The following is a 21,407-nucleotide window of genomic DNA, read 5'->3' on the forward strand; positions in this document are numbered from 1 at the left end:
GACTATATGAATGGCTGAGTCCTTCAGTAGAAGGCCCTAAATTTTCATGTCATTCCTTTCTCACAATTTTGAAAAGTTAATAACAAGAATGCCTTAGTGCTTTAATACAGAACTAATTTGGATTGAATATTTTGATGTATCTGTCTTCGATTTTAGAAGGAAAATTCACAACATTCCATATTGGTAAGCATCTCTATATATTTCACTGTAGTTTACATGGTATTTGTGTGAAACATTTAAGTGGAGCTTGTACTCAGTCATGACCCACAGTGGTACTGCTTGGAACTCCTTCTTTCAACAATGTTTGTCCCATGTGAGGGAAAGGATGCACTGCACCTGTGCCTTACTTGGAATGTGTGGTCTTCCCTTCTCTGATTTTTCACATTTATTCCTGGGGTGATAGAACACAGGAAAAATAAAATGTCTAAGATATATGGCACAGGGTGTGGATAGGAAATAGAATGCTCCAAAGTTATTAGGTAAATTTTGGCACACACTAGATTAATATGATAATACCTCCTAATCAAGAAAGCACCCAATCAAAACACTGGGTAGAGGGAATGAGACAAGAACAAAGTGAGAAACCAAAAATTAATTAGCAGAACCTAAAAGAAGATTCAAAATTGGATGAAGGCTGACGACACCTCTAAAGATTTCTAAACATTGATTATAGAAGAGAAACTGTAAGTTGGTGTCACAACTTCATGCACCAATTTGGTGGAAAGGATAGTATTTTCCCTTCAATTGATTACCTATAGATAATCAGAGTATCGTATATTCACTCAATAGTTCATCAAGTAAGCAACTTATCCAAGGTAACAGAAGATAGGCCTACAAGAACATCTCTTTAACATTTTGTCCTAACAATGGAAATTATATTTATTATCACCTTGAAAGAAATGATGGAGTATTGTTTTAGCTTAAGACAATGGGGAAGCATTGTTCCTTTAGTTGTCATTATTCCTTGAATGTTACATGTAATCTTGACTCTCCTTGATTTTTCTAGTTCTTTCCCCTTTTTATTGAGACATCTAAAGTTGTATCTCATTACCTAAGAGTTCTTTTGTATTCAATGTGATTCAAGGCCTCAGTCAGGTATGGGCTTCAAAGTTGTCTACTGCACAAAAAGTATACAAACTGGACCAAAACTTAAAGAAACATATTTAAGCCAAGATATATACAGCATTTCAAAAAAAGGGATGGGCAAATATATGTCAAGCAAAAAACACACAAAATAAGGAAGGATTAACAAGATAATAATGAAACATGGTAGAACTTAAGGTTAGAAAAGAGAAAGAATGACAGAAAACACAATTTTTGATGAAGATATGAGAAATACACTTATTATACCAAAACCAGAAAACTCCAACATACAGCAAAATCACTAAATAAAAGTGGAACATCACAAATAACGATTGGTATGGGTGATGCGAATATGCCTCTCTCAGCATTAGACAGATCCAATGGATCAAAATAAATACAGAATAGATAAAGGACAAGGGCTTCTATTTCTAGTAATATGGTAGCCTAAGATTACATAAAATTCTTTCCAGTTGAAAAGTATTAAAAATGCTGGATAAACTGTAAAACATTCTTGTAGATGAATATGAGCTTGAAATAAGGATGGACAAATCCCAGGGGCCAAACAAATAGAAAACTGGTTAAAAAACAAAACAAAACATGTAACCACATGTTTTTGATGTGAAACCTTCATAAGAGTGTATATCAATGATACCTTAATAAAAAAAATGGAAGAAAAAAAACATGTAAACTGGTGATGATCCTCTTGCTGGAGAGGCAGTCACTCGTCTTGGTAAAAAGGAAGCTTGCATTTTGAGGACTGTGTGGAGCAAGGAAACGAATCATTAGTTTTAAGATAGATTCATGTTTGAACTGAAGACTCTGGATAGAGTTGGGACCCACAAAGAACTATACAATGCAAACTTCGGTAGTTTCATTTCATTAAGGAAATGTTACTGAAAGAAAAGGTTGTCTGAAAGAAACCCTATTTGCCCTGACTTGAATCATAGGTGTGGACAAAGGTCTCCTCTGAGAGTTTGTATTCCCAGTCCTGTCACTGTAAACAGCATGACTAAAATTGACAATATTTCTACCTGGCTGGGGTCCTACGAGTTGAGCAATTAACATAAAGTGAGTAACACATCTAAATACACATGACAGGAAAACAAGCTAAGAACACAAAACACAAAATTTCAAGACATCTGAAGAAATAAATCACCATGAGCAAATGTTAGCAGAAAAATAAAGAGAAGAATAAGAACCATACGAACTTGAACTAATGGAGTTTCAGGCTATAGACCAGCACTGCCCAATAAAAAACATAATGTAAGGCACATATTTAATTTTAAATATATTTAGCAGTCTCATTAAAAGAATAAAATAAACAGATGAAATTAATTTTGATAGTTTACTTAATCCCAAGTATAAAGAATATTATTATTTCAATATATGATCAATGAAATTATTCATTGTATTCTTTTTTTTATACTAAGTCTTTGAGATCAATGGGCTTTTACACTTCCAGCACATTTCAATTCAGACAAATCATATTTCAAGCTCTGAATACTAAATAGCTCCATGTGGCTTGTGGTTGCCACACTAGATGGAACTGAAATAAGACTAAAAGTATCATTCCAATTATTAAATACATAAAAAATGGAATAACAATGTGAAAGAATATAAAGGTAAATAAAACTTCAAGACATCAAAAGTACATTAATCAAAGGTAAAACTCAGTAATTAAAAAAAATAACAGATTAGAAAGAGCTGAAGAGAAAGAGATGTGTTAGAATACCGCATGGCAGAAATCATCCAGAATGCAGCAGCGAGGGAAAAGAAAGAAAAAGAGAGAAGATAATGAAGATAAGGAGGGCTCAAGATGAATATGACTATGATCGTAGATGGGGAACAGAGAGTAAGAGAAAAAGAATATTTGAGGAGATCATGCCTGAGAATTAATGAAGGATTGTCAGAAATAATTGAAGACAAGAAACTTAGAGCCAGAGAAACAATGAATCTCAAATTGAATTAATAAAATGCTATGCCTATACATATCTGATGGATCTACAGAACAAGAAAAAAGAGAAAGAACATCTTAAAACCAACTATAGATAAAGACAGATTGCAGTTTATCCTTGTTATTTGTGACAAGCCTATGTTCTATAAAGTGGCTAAGGACACTGAATTAGCTCATATGGAACCACAGCTCCTAGAGGAAATATAGTTAGGTTCCTGTGAGCCTCTAGTCATAACCTTTTCATTGACTGATCAATATATAACCTTGTTAAAATATGTATTTCTATTTAAAAATACACTATTAATATATATTTCTTACAAATAATTATTTGCATGGTCTTTCAACGATATAATGCCAGGAGCTTAGGAGATAATTTGTGTTATGCATTTGCCAGTGTCCTTATAAAGGAAGCCAGTACCCCCAGCATTGAAAACCTGCTCTCCCATATAATGGTTTTCTTGCTTAATACATAACAGACATTTAAAAAATTCTTCCACAGCCTACTAATCTTCAGAACCTGCCAATGTGTACATTTTTCATGCCATATCACCTCTTGAAATCTGTGAGCTAGTCAGCACTAGCCAAGAAGGGTTTTACGTTTCCTCACCCTTAGGTAATGTGACTGTAAACTTGTTTGGCTCTGTCTGTAAAGAATCATGTCCACTATGATTTGTGTGTGTGTGTGTGTGTGTGTGTATGGGTGTGTGAGGGACCTTCTTTTACTAGCTATTAAGACTTATTTCAAAGATACATAATTGAGCAATGTGGTAATGTAACATAAGTGACCAAATGTTCAAGAGGGGAAAAGGAGAAAAAGCTCATGATATTTACAGAAATTTAGTATATGTAAAAGCTGGTATTTCAGATGAGTGGGAAAGGATATTATATTTAATAAATTATGTTGGCACAATTGGCTACCACTCATCTGGAAGAAAATAGAATTGAACACTAACTTTATACAACATAGAAAAACAGATTACAGATGGATCACTTAAATGTACAAAAATAAAATTTTAGAAATAAATGTTAAATATATCTGTAATTTCAAGGCAAGTGAGACTATTGTAACTGAGCTCATAAAGTGAGCTTCCTAATTCCATCTTTGGAGAGTAACGAGTTTTTGAGAGCTTGCTCCTGGCTGAGTGGGGACGTCCAGCTCACAGAACTGGGCCGCGCCTCCCAACTCTATTGCTCTTCATTTATGTAACTGTGTTGTAGCCAGTTGCACTGAGTTATCAAAAAGTCTCCTATAAACAAGTCTTATAGTTTATTTCAAACTATAAAAAATCTTATAGTTTGAAATAAAATTATCCATCTGGGCCAGCCTTTTGGGGCAAAGAGTGGTTAAGGGCCTAATCATGCTTTTATAGTACTGAAATACCTTTGAATTATTGCTGATATCACTGAAAATAAAGCAAGGGTAATAGCCCTGAAGCCTCTGCGTCACTCTGCCTAGTTGCCTCAGGGAGCAAGTGTCGATCACGGCAGCAAGGACACGCACCATCTACTTCATCCCTCCAGACAGAAGCAGATACGTGCTGATGCTGCCAGACTGGGAATTAATGGAGGACCTAAAGACTAATGAGGAAAGGAACATGAAGTAAACAACACAGACCTTCGGTTAACTTTTTTAAACTTGTGCTTTCAAAATATTTTGATAGAAACAGTTGACCGATTTCAAATACCTGTAAAAATTGCCTATTTACATGTGAAAGACATGTTTTTATTTTTGGAGAAAGATGCCAAGGAATTTGAAATTTATAGGAAGATGAAACGTTCATGAGCATGTAGAAATACATTTGTTTTATTAGAAGAGCATTTTAAAACAGAGATTAATTCTATTTGATGATGTAAATACAGTACAGGTGTAGAGATCCAACCAAAACTTTTGGAACATTACTCTTTGTAAATTAATACTGAATATGATTGCTTGAGATGACATAAACATGAGTGATGAGAACCTCTGAGCACTTGGCAGCTTTTAACAGGGGCTGAATCTTGCAGAGGTAGTCACAGGAGAGCTTTCCGGCTGGCAGAAGAGTCAAATCTACTTAGTTTCCGACCCCCTGACTTTAAGACATTAAAGTTTCAACATATAATATAATACAAGGCATTATAGTTACCTTTGATTCAATGAACTCAGTACAATGAAATCTACTGAATCACAGAAGCTTTCTCATTTTCTTGTCCTCACTTTATGCTTATGGGATCCATAATTTCCATTTTAAATCCTATTCTGAATTATTTTGATCCTTTCATATCCTTCCATCTATAGGACTTTTTTTTCCACAAGGATGTTCTTAAATCTCAGGTCATGCTTTTAAATTTTCATGTTATACACATGTATTTTCTTCTAGAAAAAGAAATAGAAGTATGGAAGCAGTAAAGTGTTATATTCTGGGCACTGCAGTTCAACTAATTTCCTTGCAAGTATGAAAAACTGCAGTAAATAACACTAATAGAACTTTATCAACTTGGATCTAAAACTGAACTTATTTGAATTAAAAAATCATCAGTGTTGTTCTGTAAATATTTGGCAAGTTCACTTTAAAACAGCTTTTGGCTATCTGAAATACGAATGTGTAATATTATCTACTTTTCCCCCCAGGTTTATAGATGTATAATTCACAAATAAAAATTATATATATTGAAGATGTACAACTTGATACTCTGATATACACAAACATTGTGAAATAATCACCACAATCAAGCTAATTAATGTATCTATCACCTTACAGTTACTATTTTGTTTTTTCTGTTGAGAAACTACTTAACATTTACCCTCTTAGAAAATTTCAAGTACACAATATGATACTACTGACTGGGGTCACATTGCTGTACATTAGGTCTTCAGAATCTTATTTGTCTTGAATATACCCTTAACCAATCTCTCCATTTCCTGCTGTCCCAAGCTGCTGGCAACCACCATTCTATGTTCTGCCTCTATGACTATGACTATTTTAGATGCCACATGTGAGATCACGCAGTCTTTGCCTTTCTGTGCTGGGCTTAGTTCACTTAGTATAATGTTCTCTAGGTTCATTCATGTTGTCACATATGTCAAGATTTCCTTCCTTATAAAGGCTTAATTATATGTGTGTGTGCATGTGCGTGTGTTTGCACACATATCTTATATTTTATTTATTCATTCATCTTTTCCGTGCAGCTAAACTATATTCCTAAACACCTCAAGTTAGGAACCATGGGACTAAGCTCTGGCAAATGTGAGCAGGAAATTATGTAAATTCTAGGCCTGGCAATAGAAATTTCCTGTAGCGATTCTCCATCCTTCCCCTTCCAAGACAAACTTGGAGCAAGGCCTCAAGTTGAAGATGATGGTGACATCACATAGGAAGACTCAGGGTCCTTGGATGATGGAACAGAGCTCTCCTCTGTGAGAGCCAACTGCAGGAGCACAGGAAAGGACTATACTTGGCTGAAACGTGGGTGTTTGGGAGATAGCCTATAGAGATTAACGTGAGGACTGATGGCAGAAGCAGTTTAACTAAGGGCTTGCACTCTAACATCAGACAGCCCGAGCATACATTTTAGTCTGTTTCTTCCTATCTGTGACTTTATATTAATTACTTAGCATCTTCAATTTCCTGAGGATAAGAGGAATGCCTAACTGACTGTACTTTTTGAGACAAGTAGGTCCTGAAACATTTGAGCTATTATTGCTATTTTAGAGTTGTTTCTACACTGCTAAATTATTTCATCAGTTGTTGCCAAGATTCTTTTTTTTTTGATGAAAAAAAACATAAAACACTAAGTCTCCTAACTGAACACTATTAGTTTACAGAGGATGTGCTGAAATATATAATCTATGATAAGGACAAGAAAAGTAACTATCTTCAAGCTACAGAGTCATACAAACAGTTCCCAAGTCAAATTTTATGAAAATAAACAACAGACAAGTCTATGGAATTCATCTTCTGGAAAGGATAATATAGTAGCATGTATCTCTAGTCAGAGCTCATTAATATTTTGGTTACCATAGAGAATACAGAAATAAGTTTTATCAGCATTTTTTTGCAGGGTAGTAAGTGATGCTCATTAAAATTTTCAGATATTTCCTGTATAAAGTTTTCAAATGTTGTTCTTTAACATGATTATACATGATATAATTAAAATATTTTGTCAGCCTGAAGATTTATTCTAATTAAGAAGTTTAAAGATAATTTTTTACAGTAAACTGAAGATTTTAGAGGCTATGTAAAAATAAACATTGCATAAGACTGCTTACAGACATTATACATGGTACACCAATCTATAGAAGAATTTCAATGAAAATGTTATTTCAAAAACAAAAAGCTTTATTCTATGCAATCCTCTTACTTATCAAGCAAGACACAGAGGAGTTATGCTAAGTAATTGGTTTCTCTGTCTGCCAGCCCAAGAGTAGAAGTTATATTTCATTATTTTGGGAAAAGCAGCAAACTATTGTAACTTTTAGAACTTGGAGGCTCTATATTCTGTTAAACATTATTTGTCAGTAATCTCCTAGGATTTCAGGACTTTTATCATGTAAATGTGTAAATACTATAGTTTCCACAAGAAGCTTTTAATAATATTTTTCATATGTACTATTTACATTAAATGAAACTACTGACAAGATTGACAAATGTAGAAATAACTGTAGAATTTGGTGATGGGTACATGGGCTTTAATTGTACAGTTCTCTGAGGCTGCAAATCTCCTTAACCAAAAGTTTAAAAGTGATGAATCTACATAAGCATTTTTGCGTTTCTTTGATTTCCAAGTGGTGTAGGGTGATAGAAAAAATACTAAATAACATAGATAATCAATAACTTTGGAGCCCTAATTTACCTTCCTTCAATCTCATAAATCATTTATGTATACAATACTGTATTATTTTAAGAATCAAGTATGACTTAGGTGTTTAAAGGCTTTATTTCTTAAGATAGGTGTTTGGGATCAGTAAAAAAAAACCTTTTGAGACCTATCCCAGAGTTTCTGATGAATCCTCAGAGACTCCTGACAGAGTGCTGAAATGGACAGTGTGACAATTATTATGGACCTAATATTTCACTTTTGAGTAGAAGACAAGTCAGGTCTTCAATAATAAAACTTAGCAGGAAAGTAGATAAAGCTCTCCTTACAAATCAGAGAAACCCAAGATTTGTTCCATGGAAACTAGTTCCAGTGGATATTTATATCTATTATTGGGACATAAAAGGGCTCTGTGACCAAGTAAATTTGAGAAATTCTAAGATAAGCAGGTTTCTCTTTGGAAAACTTCCTCAATGCTTTTAATACACAAAATATGTTTAATCTCTTGTAGAGCCTCTTGTGCACATAGTCATGTTCAAAATTACTTGATCACATAAAAGCACTTTTTTTCTCTGCTATCCCTTAGAATTCTCCAAAGCACAGATTTTGGAGAAACATATAAATTTACAATTTGGTAATTATAAGTATGTAATAGTTTCTTTCTCTTACTTTTAGCATCAAAGAAAAAAAGATTTATCCTAGCTATTGCTTTCATGATTTATTCAAAATAATTTAGCCTCTCAGTCATTTCTTTTGCTTGTAGAAAAATACTTTTTAGTTTATTAATGAAGGTATGTTCCTCTGTTAACCTTTTTTCTTCATCCCCCTTCATTTCTGTTTTCTCTTTTTTCCAGTCCACTTTATCAACTGCAAGGAGTGATGACCAGAACTTGCAGAGTTTTCAAATGCAGAAACATGTTTGTATGGTGGTGGTGGTTGGTCACAGGGGAGTAGGAGACAAAAATATGTTCTATTTCTTTTCCAAAGTCCCATTTATTTCCCAACTGTAATGTTGTATTGAAAGCTTAACATAGTATTTTCAGTCAATCTCTGATTCATTTCCTGGGCTGTAACAGAGAACTCAAATTCCATTGCATTGGATTAAGTCTTGGGGCAATTTTTTTCCCTGAATGATTCATATGCTATTACTTACATTCAATATTACTGTTTCCAAATTGTTTGTTAAATCTGCTAGAATTTTAATTTACAAGTAGGAAAAATAAAAGTCTTGAGATAAAGAATCTCTTTTAACATTCAATTACACTTGAATATATCTTTTTTAAGATTCCAGAAAACCACTAATTCTCTCCAAAAAATGTTACATTCCAGTTTACCAGCAAGCACCTATTTAGTAATTAAAGAAGTAAAATAGAGAACTCTCTAGCTTCTAGTTTATTATCATAATATTCTTACAGGAAATTTCTACACACATTTTATTTAGTTTAAATATTTGACAAAAGAACATGCTAAATTCATTGATTTGTTCTTGATATTTTTTCTTAAACCTTCAACTATTAGCAACATTATACTATTTAAAAATTCTTTCTTTGTTTAAACGGTTTTCAACTTTGTTTTAATTTCTTTTTGCTGAATATAATAGGTTTAAAATCCTCATTTTAACAAAATTCATCTGTAGAACGCCCCAACATCTGCAATACATGAACGAAAGGACAGAAGAGGTGTACGCTCAGGTCTTCATGCTCACAGGCTGGATGACAGATCTTGGAATGGCCTGTTTAATCAAGAGAGGAAGATGCCAGATGTTTCATTATTCCAGCAGCCACAGCTAATGACAGAGGAAGGTATTGGTATTTACCAGCTGAAGTTTTCTAACTGCCAGTCTGATGAGTCAGAGAAAATCAGCACCTGTTCAGAGATGCACAAAGACCCATCAAGCTAGGAGATGTGTTTGAGTTTGAGATATTGAGTGACTATATAGCAAGTTTACTTCTTTTACATTTTAGTAGAGTGCATTTCATGGGGAAATACAGGCTAGGAAGGATGAAAGAACAGAGAAGAATTTGAAAAACAAAATTAAGGTAACCAGGAAGGCTTTTGTCAATGCTTCTGTAATTTGGTTCTTTTGCAAAATGGATCCACACACTCAGAAAGATCTGATTGGGTAGACTTTGAGGTTGTTACCTCCTAACCATATCATTGTTGGATCTGAAAAGAAATGTATTCACCTTTCTGGTCTTAGTGAAGAAAAAGAAAATCTTCCAGGCAAATATTGATTTAAAAGTTTTATCAGAGTAAAATAAGGACTGCAATCTCTCCCGTTCTTCATGATTGTTTCATCCAACTTGATATGCTCTTCACAAGAAGTGAGAATGATTTTGTCACCAGCTTCAGGCAGCAGATAATGGTGTTACATTGGTTGGCGTCAGGCCCCAGAGATGCTGACCTCAGGTGCACAGTAAGGATCAGTCCAAAGTCACAGGCAGGCATGTTGTCGGTGATACATAATGGGAATATTTGCAAGATTTGAAAATTGAAATCGTAATAAAAACAAATGGGAACATTTGCTAAATTACAACTCAGAGGAAAGAGAAAACTCTAACAGAAATTTTAAAGGACTCTTAAGGTGATTCTTTAAGGCTGTTTCTCCCTTGTTGCTCAGAGAACACATACATTAGATATCCCGGAGGCACTTATGATCAATGCAGGTTCCTAGGATCCCTGTATAATTTGCTGAATGGAATCTGAAGGGTAGAACACATTATACAATTTAACAAGTGTCTTAAGGGGTTCTTATGCACACTAAGGTTATGAACCACTAATTAAGTATTATTTTCTAGAAAGGATGTTTTGAGGGTATGTATTAACAAGGAATTGTTTTTCAGAAATTACATTCATAGTTTGTATAAATTTTTCTCCATCTCTTTCCCACATAGGAACTTAGCAAGTAATTAACAATGTTTAATTTTGGTTCCTGTGAAGTAAGTACTGGGTTCATTGAATGTTTTGAATAAAGTTGGGAATGAGCAGAAAGACTATGCTTGACTCACACTGTATCTAGTAAGTAGAGAACAGTGGACATTATTCTAAGCTCTAAATTCTTATTAAGTATAATATTTGCTCATGAGAAATTATCAGAAGTGTATTTAGGAAAGTGGACAGAGGTTCTGCCACTTCATTTTATCCATCTGTTTGCTGATTAACATTTCATTAGGCTCACCTTAAGTCAACAATTCCTATTATACATAACAGACAAAAATCTAAGGTTCTTAAAAAGACTTTTTCACAAACTTTACAAAATGGAAAAGGAAATAAGTTTATATTCTAAATACAATGCAACATTTTTAGAACTTAAAATGTGTTATCTTCAAATCTGGACTTGTTATATTACTGTATTAGTTTTATTATCAATATTAGCTAATAGCAACTTTGGTCATTTAGAGGCTCATATTAGAAAACTCAGTCATCTTTAATTTCATATCCTCTCTCCTCATTCCTTCATAATGAACCAGTTGCTAAAGTCAGAAAACTCCACGTACTTCATACCTCTGTCATCTCCTCTAAGGCCCACCCTCAGTAGTTGAAGGCATCAGTGCCCTTGGCTAGAAGATCATTGGAGCATTGTTTTAACTGTTTTCTCAGTCTTCAATCTGGACAACTAGCACATTCTATAAATTGATATTCAAGACATTCTTTTAAAACAAAGGACTGAAAATGTTTCTTGTTTACTAAAAAATATCTGCTGGTTCTGATTTTCAGTCAAGATACTATCCAAACTTCTTAGTATGGCATAAATCTTTTCACAACCTGCCTTGGCATATGTTTCCAGTATCTTATAACTCTATTCCACAAGAAGTTGGAAAGGATACATTATAACCTAGGGAAATCTACTGAAGTATTTCAAGCAAAGATAGAATATCGGGCTTTCTGCCATGGGGGTCCTGGAGGCACTTGGGAGAGATTGGTCTCCCTGGTCCCTTCCCAAGTAATGGAGTTATAACCTTCTCTAGCAGAAAGAATTTTATTTCTTGGCCTTTTTCTGTTCAACATCTATATTAATAGGAACACTTAGAAATAAATTGAGGTCATTGGGAACTAGAAGATAAGCATTTAGATGACAAAATATTGATTTTTTTCCCCAAAGCAAAAGTGCTTTCATAAAAGAGTAAATAAAATCCTTTGTGGAGAATTTACAAATGAAGCATGTGAAATTGGCTTTTTCTAAACCTTACTGATTCAACATTCATAAACACTTTTGTTTGTTAGTACAATCTTTATGAAACTAAAAAAGGACACAATTACCCAAGGAAATTTAAGTGAAATGTTATTTATGTTTGACTGGCATTATGAGATGAGTTTATTTTTAAAGCTTGAACACAAAATATCACATGTAGGCATTTTCCTAGTGTTCTTTTCCTAGTGTTTTTAGTTTCCTTTCATCAAAATGGAAGTACTTTATGTCACATTAGTTTATCAATTTTATTATTTGTGTTAGTCTGATCAGAATTATAAGAAAAGATTTGCTTATATGAAGACAATCTAAACATTACAGTATTTAGATGAAAGCAATATGAAAAATAGTTGGCATTTATGCCAGATCCTGTGTTTTTGGTAAGTAACTCAGTTGATCAAACTCGGTAGGTCATTATATTTAGTTTTGTAAACTCAATAATTTATGACTCTTAGCAATACATATTTTACACTTCTCTAAAAAGTATAGGATAACATAAAAAAAGTCTACAAATTAATTCTACAAGCCACAGACTGGGAGGAAATCTTTGCAAAATATTTATCTGATGAATATTGATATCTAAAATATACAAAGAATTCTTAAAACTCAATGAAGAAAACAAACAACCACATTTAAAAAATGGGCAAATGATCTGAATAGACACCACATCAAAGATGATATAATAAACATATGTAAAGACTCTCAGCCATAGTATGTCATCAGGGAAATGTGAATTCAAACAAAATACACCTACACACCTACCAAAATTCCCAAAATTTAAAACACTGATCCAAATGCTGACAAGGAGCAACAGAAGCAGTGATGCATTGCTGGTGGGAATGCAAATGATACAGCCACTTTGGAAAATAGTTTGGCAGTTTCTTCCAAAACTAACCATACTCATACCATACAATCAGGTAATCATGCTTCTTGGTGTTTACCCAAAGGGTTTAAAAACTTATGTCCACACAGAATCCTGAACACAAATATTTATAGTAACTTTATTCATAAATACCCAAAGTTGAAAGCACCCAGGATGTCCTTGGTGAACAGACACTGCGGCACAGCCAGACGATAGAGGATTGCTCAGCGATACAAAGAAATGAGCTACCAAGTGACAAAAAAGACATGGAGGACACACAAATACATACTGCTAAGTGAAAAAACTAATCTGAGAAAGCTACATACTGTAAAATTCCAACTATCAGACATTTTAGTAAAGCAAATCAAAGAGACAGCAAAAATATCAGTGGTTGCAGGGTTTGGGGAGGTAGGAGGAATGTGTAAGTGGAGCACAAATAATTTTTAGGGTAGTGAAAGTACTCTCTATAATACAATGATGGATACATGTCACACATTTGTCCAAACCCAAAGAGCACAGCACAAACAACATACAAGAGTGAACCCGCATGTAAACTATGGATTTCAGTTACTAGTAATGTATCAGCATTGTATCAACAGTTGTAACACATGTATAGACAAATGAAAGATGTTAATAGAGGTAAGTATATGTGTGTATTGGGAGATGATATAGGAACTCTCTGGAATTTCTGCTCAGCTTTTCTGTATACCTGAAACTGCTCTATAAATTAGGGGCTATTTACTAACAAAATTAGTCCCAAGTTTAATCAAAATAGAAATCTAATACCTTAATATTTTTATACACTTTGTATTTTTTCTTCTGCACCTTAGTTAACTCAATGAATCAGACAGGAAATTTCCCCTAAGCTGCATGACCCTGTTTCATTACTGCAGATACTGTGTTGCTTGAGAGCAATATTGCTGTACCATCCTAACTTGGGCACAATCCTATGCTTGCTTTACTCAAATGCCCCAGAGGCCAACATGATAGAAGAGTGACACACAGCAAAGTACCAGAACTTTGTAACTTTAAAAATTCTATTAAAAATGTGTATTAAATACTCCTGTTGAGATTCTGTGCTGAAGATTCTTTGGAGCTAATTGTAAGAACAGTCACTGCAAGAAGTAACATCTGGCAGGAAATGTTTTTATTAGGAGTATCTACGATAGTCTCCTTTTTATGGACTTATTTAAGAAGGCCCCTGGATATATGAGTGTTTGATACGTGCTCTTCAGGCAGGTACTCAGATATAGGGTGACCCTTATATCTTCCCTGTCAAGTCCAGCTGCATGATTAATGTTAACAGAGCTAAGCTTTGAAAACAAAGATGGGTCGGGGAAAATATATTTAAAAAATTGAGACCAGATTAATTTCTAACTTTTTGATTCTTGAGATGAACCTTTGATATTGTTGATAATATCATTAGGTTTGTGACTAATGTACATGTTTTATGAATTACTGGATCACCTTTGCTTTTAAAATTAGTAATATGATGCACATTTACTTAAATATCTTGGTTCAAAGCACACATAAAAGAGCTCTAGACTGGGGTTTTACAATTTAATTATGTAATAATGTATTCTTAGGGCCATAGACTGTTAGATTTAAGAAGGAAGTACGGTTTAGGTTATGATATGCACTTAAATTTCAAATTGAATTTAATGTGTTGAAAGCAGTTCTTAAATATGTACAGTGGCAATAAATATTCCATAATGATAATTATGAGTACATGATTGTGTATATTCAAACTGTTATCAAGGATAGGTTTTTAGTACCAAGATTTGAAATAATAATAATAAAATAAGGTGCCTCAGCTCCTGGTCCTGTGGGATTCTCTACCCGGCTGCCTGAATGTCCTGTGACACGTCCACTGGCTGCCACTAGAATGAGTGCCAGAGAGCAAGGAAGAAGCCTCGGAAACGGCACAGCACCAGTTCGATGTATTCTTGTTTGTACAGACCAACCCTGATACAATTGCAAGGGGATTGCACAAGGGCGTGAGAGCCAGGGAGTGGCAGTTGCTCTAGGTCATCTTGGAGGCTGGCTAACATTTGGCTAAATGGTTTTCATTTGAAATAATTGTCCAGTCTTTGGAAGCAAGATATAGCTAATTGAGCAGTTACAAGTAATAGCTAAAGCACATGGCACTCGGTGCATATAACCGCTGTCTACTTCATACATTACAATAATATTTGAAGCTTGAAAATGAAAAGACAAATACAGTTGGTAACTTTAAAATAATCTCCTTAGACTCATATATAGTATTGACAACATAGGTATTTATTAAAGAACATACCTTTCATTAGGGCATTAGTTGAGAACATCAGCTCACTTCACCCACCACAGAGTTCTCCGAGGAGAGTACTTTTGAATTATTGTCAATCTACACTGCATAGAAGCTTAGAGGTGACAGGTTTTAATCAATATCTTTCAATGATTTTTTCTCTTAGATTTTAAACTTTCTAATTTCACCTAAAAACATGCCCTCAATCACTGAAAGAAAACTATAAATACAGGTAAAATGTTTTCTACTAGGATCATTTAGCAGAACTTTTTACATACTCGGTGCAAACTTATTTTTCCCCATGAAAAACAGGAACTATTAAAAATTATCACCTTTTAAAAACAATATTGAGATACGGGAATGTGGTGGAGGAAAGCACTACGAGTGTTACATTTATTTTGCTCTTTGGGGTGATATACTTCTGGTATTTCAGAGTCCAGTTACTCTCATTTAAATTCTTCCTTCAAGTTGTGATTGAAATTTACTTTCAAAGTTATTTAACAGTAGAATTTGTGACATTTTACATAAGCAGTGTACTTCATATTTAGTTATTTGTGGTTCAAATCACTGATTCTCATGACCAAATTGCTCGACTGAACTCTTTACAGGCTCAGCATCACCGTAATGTTGAAATCTGAGCCTTGAAAGCATTTGAAGGCTTCAGTTATTTTGTCATTGTATTCCCTATCCTTTTATCATAATGATTTGGCACAACATATCATATTTATAATTAAAAAGAAAAGACGAGTGTTCTGAATCTTCTATAAACAGTGGAAGCCTATAACTTCAAGTTACCTTGGTTTCTTTTCAAGTGAAATTTTTGAGAAAAATTACCCTTAAAATTATATTAATTTTAAAAATAAGAATGAACAATACCCAAAACCTACTATATAAGTTATGCTTGCGCTGGCTATTTTGTAGGAGAATAATAAGTCCATTTAATACCTCATCATCCACTGTGACTTTTCCAGCACAGCTGAGGATCATGGGCTGAGAAAGATATTAGGTGTCATTAAGTATTGCACTTTGATAGTGTAAGCCTCAAAAAGAATAGGGAGCATTATATTTCCCATTATCCATAATAGTTTATAGAAATTCTTGTCTAGAAATGAATGAGAATATCTCCAGACTTAACTTGTCTTCTTCCAACACCTGTAACTATTTAAAAAATTTTAAAAATGGGATTGGCTCTTTCAAACTGGTAAGCATATTTAGAGTTGAAACAATTTTCTGGATTGGGAGCTTGGCTTGATTTCCTTTTGTGATGGATTATGTAATGGCAGTGTCATTGTTCATTCCCCAAGTCTATGGATGTGATTTCTGGCTTACATGTGGTTCTGCTATGGGCTGGATTTCTGTATGCCCCCACAATTCATAGGGTGAAGCCCTAACCACCAGAGTGACATTTGGGGATAGATGCCTTTGGAGGTACTTATGGTTAGATAAGGTTATGATGATAGGGCCCTCATGGTAGAATTAGGACTGTTACTAGAAAAGACGTGACAGAAGCTGCTTTCTCTCTATACACAAAGCTATCATGTGAGCACACAAGGGGAATGGTGGCCCCTACTGGCCAGGAGGAGAGGCCTCAGCAGAAGCCATGTTGGCACCCTTATCTGGGATTTCCAGTCTCCAAAACTGTGAGAATATAATTTCTGTTGTTTAAGCCAACCAGCCAATGGTATTTTGTTAAGCAGACTTAACTGTCTAAAACAGAGTCTAACAAGAAATCTGAGTAAAGAAAGGACAGAACAACTGGCATTCAAGAATCTATCCTGCTTAGGATAGTTCTTAAAGTGGAACATTCTAATAAGAGCAACATGTCTTGTATGGTGTTGATTCCAGAGCTGAAGATTTGGGCTTGAGACCAGGACACTACTCTGATGAACTTCTGGACCATTTGTGAATCACCCATTGCCATGGACTACCTTGTATCCCCCAAAATTCATATGTTGAAGTCCTGACCTCTAGTGCCTCAGAATGTGACTGTTTTTGGAAACAGGGTCTTTAAGTTACATAGGACATAAGGGTGGGCCCTAAACCAATAGTCTGATGTCCCTACAATGAGAGGAAGAGACACCAAGGATATGCCGTGCACAGAGGGAAGGCTGTGTGAGGGCAGTGAGATGGCAGCCAAGTGCAAGCCATGGCAAGAGGCCACAGGGGAAACCCACCCTCCAGTGCCTCGGTCCCGGACTTCCAGCCTCCTGAACTGTGTGAAAGGAATATCTGTCATGTGAGTCACCCAGTCTGTGGCATTTTGTTTCTACAGCCTTAGCAAACTAATACACCCATCTCGTCCGAGCGTTAGTTAGCATGGTGTCATGTACAAGAGTGAGTCTGAAGCCAGACAGCTTGGATTTAAGCCTCAGTTCTACACTGATCTTGCCTCAATGGCCTCACATGTAAAAAGACATCACTGGTAGTAGCTACCTCATAGAGTCCTGGGAAGATTCATGAAATGTAAGTGTAAAGTACCAGAGAACAAACTCCCAGTCAATATTAATTATTATTATAAATCTCATAGTAATTTTAATCATTAATTTCTCTCTAAATTTCAACTAATAGAATACATGTAAAAAGTTGTGTAAACTATAAAGAAGAATTGAAGTATGAGACATTAACTTAACTGTAATATTTAAGCAGTAGGGAAAACAGGTTGCTGAGGAGCAGGGTTAAAGTAGAGATTAGGAATGGGGAAGAACTGAACATAAAACAAGGGGAGAAATAGAGAAAAAGTGTGGAACTCAGGAACAAATTAGAATATGAAGAAACGGGAATTCAGCAACTGTGTAACTGTGTAACCTCTACAACAAAATGAATGACTACTCTTATCTTGAATGATCAACTGTTCAACTTCTATTCATGTTAACAAAACTTAATTGACTCACCCAGTGCATGTGTGGTCCACTTTTCCTCCGAGGACAAGCCACCGCACAGATCTGCCAGAAATTCCATGATACCATTTGTCTTCTTCAGATCATTTTAACTGCACATCTGCATGTTTTGTGGAAGAACAGAAAATCTGAAATTCACAAAGGAACCATTTCTATTGCCTAGATTATAAGTTTGCTCTTGAAAGTAGCCTTATTTAAATGTTAATGGTATTTAATCAAGATTCTCCCCAGGTAGGGTTGGCAGACAAAATATAGGACTCAGAGTTAAATTTGAGTTCAGATAAACAACAAATACTCTTTAGCATAGGTATATCCCACAAAGTACTCTTTTATTTGAAATTCCAGATCTGCTAACCTTATCCCAAGCTCATCATTTTTTTGAGGGGGTGGAGGGTAGTAATTTACACTATTGATCTATTGAATGGTCCATAGGAATGGCATTTATCAGGTACCTACTGAGTGAAATGATTCAGTCACAGGTCTCAAGTAATGAAGGCTAGGGACCAATCACAATACTGAAAGCACAGAGCAGTGAAAATATTATGCTGCTTTCCTCTTCTATAGTTCAAAATAAATATATGACTAAGCTGTAAGATAGATGTTAGGGAATCCAACTAAGTTCTGATTTTTCACATATTGACTAGCTTTTTAAAAAATATTAAAAGTCAATTTTTGCAAGAAGAATTTTCTGTCTTTGTGTGCATGTATGTGTGTGTGTTTACTGTTCTGGATTTGCATGTGTTCTAAAGTTGAACCTGGACTGAGTAATTTGTTACTGTACATAGCACAGAGTAAGATCTCAATGATTTTGTGGAATGAATAAATAAATGAATGAACAATGATACAGTACAGAGAAAGTATCTTAAAGTATAGTTCCTTTAATACAGTAAAGGAAATATTTAAAAATTTTATAACACCTTGTTAAAATAACAAGACAGAATGTAAACTGAACTATAGATACAAACAAAATACATGGAGAACCATGGAATTCCATAATGCACAAAGGGAGTAGACTTGGAGGAGTAGGAAGATTTCTGACAGGAGATTATGTAATGGGAAAACAGAGTATGACTATGAGTCCTTTGCTAGAATATTAGGTTATTTTAAAAAGATTACATTTTCATGCTTTGGTCTCAGTATCTAGAACAGTGCCTGGTCCATTTTTAGTAATCATAATAAATATTTACTTAGAAAGAAGAAAGAAAGAAAAGTAAGAAGAAATAAATAAAGGGAGAAAGGAAGGAAAGAAAGAAGGAAGAACATAAATAGTAGTTGGAGATAGAGGTGAATAGGAAATTGTAAAACATGCTCATGTAGGGTAGAGACTAGGGTATACTGAATGAGTAAAATACAAAAATGGAAATGAAATTGGGTCCAGAATATTTAAAACTTTGAAAGCAACTGTAGACAACTAGAGATTTTTTAGTTTTTTAAGTTTTTTGTAAGATAGTATAATAAACTATTTGGGTGACTATTCTTGCAACTTTATGGAGAATGTATTAAAGACAAAAGGGACTTTTTGACCATCTATTCCGACAGCAAAACATTATTGAAAAATCCCCACATATGCATACTTATTTATCTAGTATATACATATAGTAGTATTAGAATATATCATATGTTTTAAAATAAACACACAAGTAGAAATTAAAATAATGAGATAAAAGTAATATAACAAGTTCTGGTATCTGTTTCATGCCTCACTGGCTGATCACATTTATCCCTCAGGATGTGTGCATTTCACTTGGAAACCTTCAGCAGAAGTACCATCTTTCACATCTTTTTTCTAAACCGGTTCTCTCCACCAAGGACAAGCCTTATGCATTTAAACTGCTAGAATTTTGTTCATGCCATTTCCCTTTTAAAATGTAATTGTGTTGAGCTGGTGCCCATCTATAAAATGAAACATTAAGACCCTCTCAGTAAAAGATGGCTCTGTCTTCTGAACAACTGAAAAAGCCTCTGCACTATCCACATATTCTAGCATAAAGTGCCTTAAATTACACGGTATTAAACAAGTTGCATTGTTTTTGAAAGTGAATGGGCTGTATGTTTCCGATCAGACTGCAATCATTTTTGGGGCAGAGAGTTGTTATACGTCTTTTTTTTTTTTTTAATTCTTGGAGTGGATAACCCAGTGCTTTATTTAACAAAGACTGACTGACCGTGATGAGCAAGAATAGCGTTTGTACCTCCCCCTTCACTAATGTTTCCACTGGGCTTGTTTTTTTGAAACAGAAACTGATTCAAATGAAGAAAGAGCCAAAGGCAAGATAAGAGACAGCAGCTCCAACTCAAGCATAGGCTCTTCCAGGAAGATCGATCTCGTGATTCATTTCATCATTTTCTGTCTTGTGTCACCCAATAAAGATTTAAATTCTTATGACAAAGTGCGTGATGTGCCTGCCTGGGGCCATTTGGGTGTTCCCTTGGTTTTCACTCTGCTCAACATGCCGTTCTCACAAAGAAAGCTTAAAAAGGGAGATTTTACCAAATAAAAAGAGGTGGTGGATGCTGGAGAGGTATAAAAAGATGTGTCCTACTCTGTATTTCATAAACAGTGGTGCTGTAATTGCCTACCTAAAAATAGTAATTTGAAATTAAAGAAAAATGTCAATGGCTTGTATAGATAGCTAGACATGCAGATGTACTTTAGAAAACAGCTGTGATCTAAAATGACTAGAATATTAATCACATTAAATATTTTTATGGGTTGCCATGTTGATTTCTTAATAAGAATTTGAGTAGATCTGTTCGTATTTAGAATGTGCAGGTCTGCTAAAAAACTTAGGCAAGTTTTTTTTTAACCATTCTGAATGCAGTTCCATAATTTTAAAAATGGGAATAATAATATCAATATACTTAAATAAACTACTATAAAGATTAAATAAATTAATGCATATTCTGTGCTTAATATAATGCTGGGCTATAGCAATTTTTCAATGTTAGCTATGGCCATTATGATTATAGACGTAACACAGTCATATGATCAGTGCATCCTGTATTTCATGTTTATATCCAAACACCTTTATAATTAGTTTATTTGCATGTGAACCAAATATACATCTAAACGCATCAGTGATACCATTTAAAGACTAGTCCTCTTGAACATTATTTTTCTTAGAATCAGAAGTTAATAGAGAATTCAAAGTTTAACAGTTATTTCTTGTATTGCTCAAACATTACTTTTAGTGCAAAAAACTATTGAGTAATATTCATTTTGGCTACCTTATTTCAATGATATTAAAGAAACTAACAATAACTAGGATTTGAGAAGGGACAGAAAATAGATATGACCAGATCCAGCTATGGCTTTACAAATACCCACAAATGGAAAAATCACA

At 34.4% G+C, this 21,407-nt stretch overlaps 1 long non-coding RNA gene across 1 annotated transcript in view; it reads left to right on the top strand.

Annotated features, from left to right (window-relative positions):
* The window catches only part of LOC140849931 (uncharacterized), a 147,664-nt gene extending 127,230 nt beyond the window's left edge, over positions 1 to 20,434 (top strand). Inside the window, exon 3 of the long non-coding RNA XR_012132344.1 lies at positions 20,302 to 20,434. This is a non-coding gene — a long non-coding RNA (uncharacterized lncRNA). The remainder of the gene's footprint in view (positions 1 to 20,301) is intronic.
* The last annotated feature ends 973 nt before the right edge of the window (positions 20,435 to 21,407 follow it).

The sequence above is a fragment of the Manis javanica genome, chromosome 6 (genome assembly GCF_040802235.1).
Source record: "Manis javanica isolate MJ-LG chromosome 6, MJ_LKY, whole genome shotgun sequence".
NCBI classification, from domain to species: domain Eukaryota; kingdom Metazoa; phylum Chordata; class Mammalia; order Pholidota; family Manidae; genus Manis; species Manis javanica.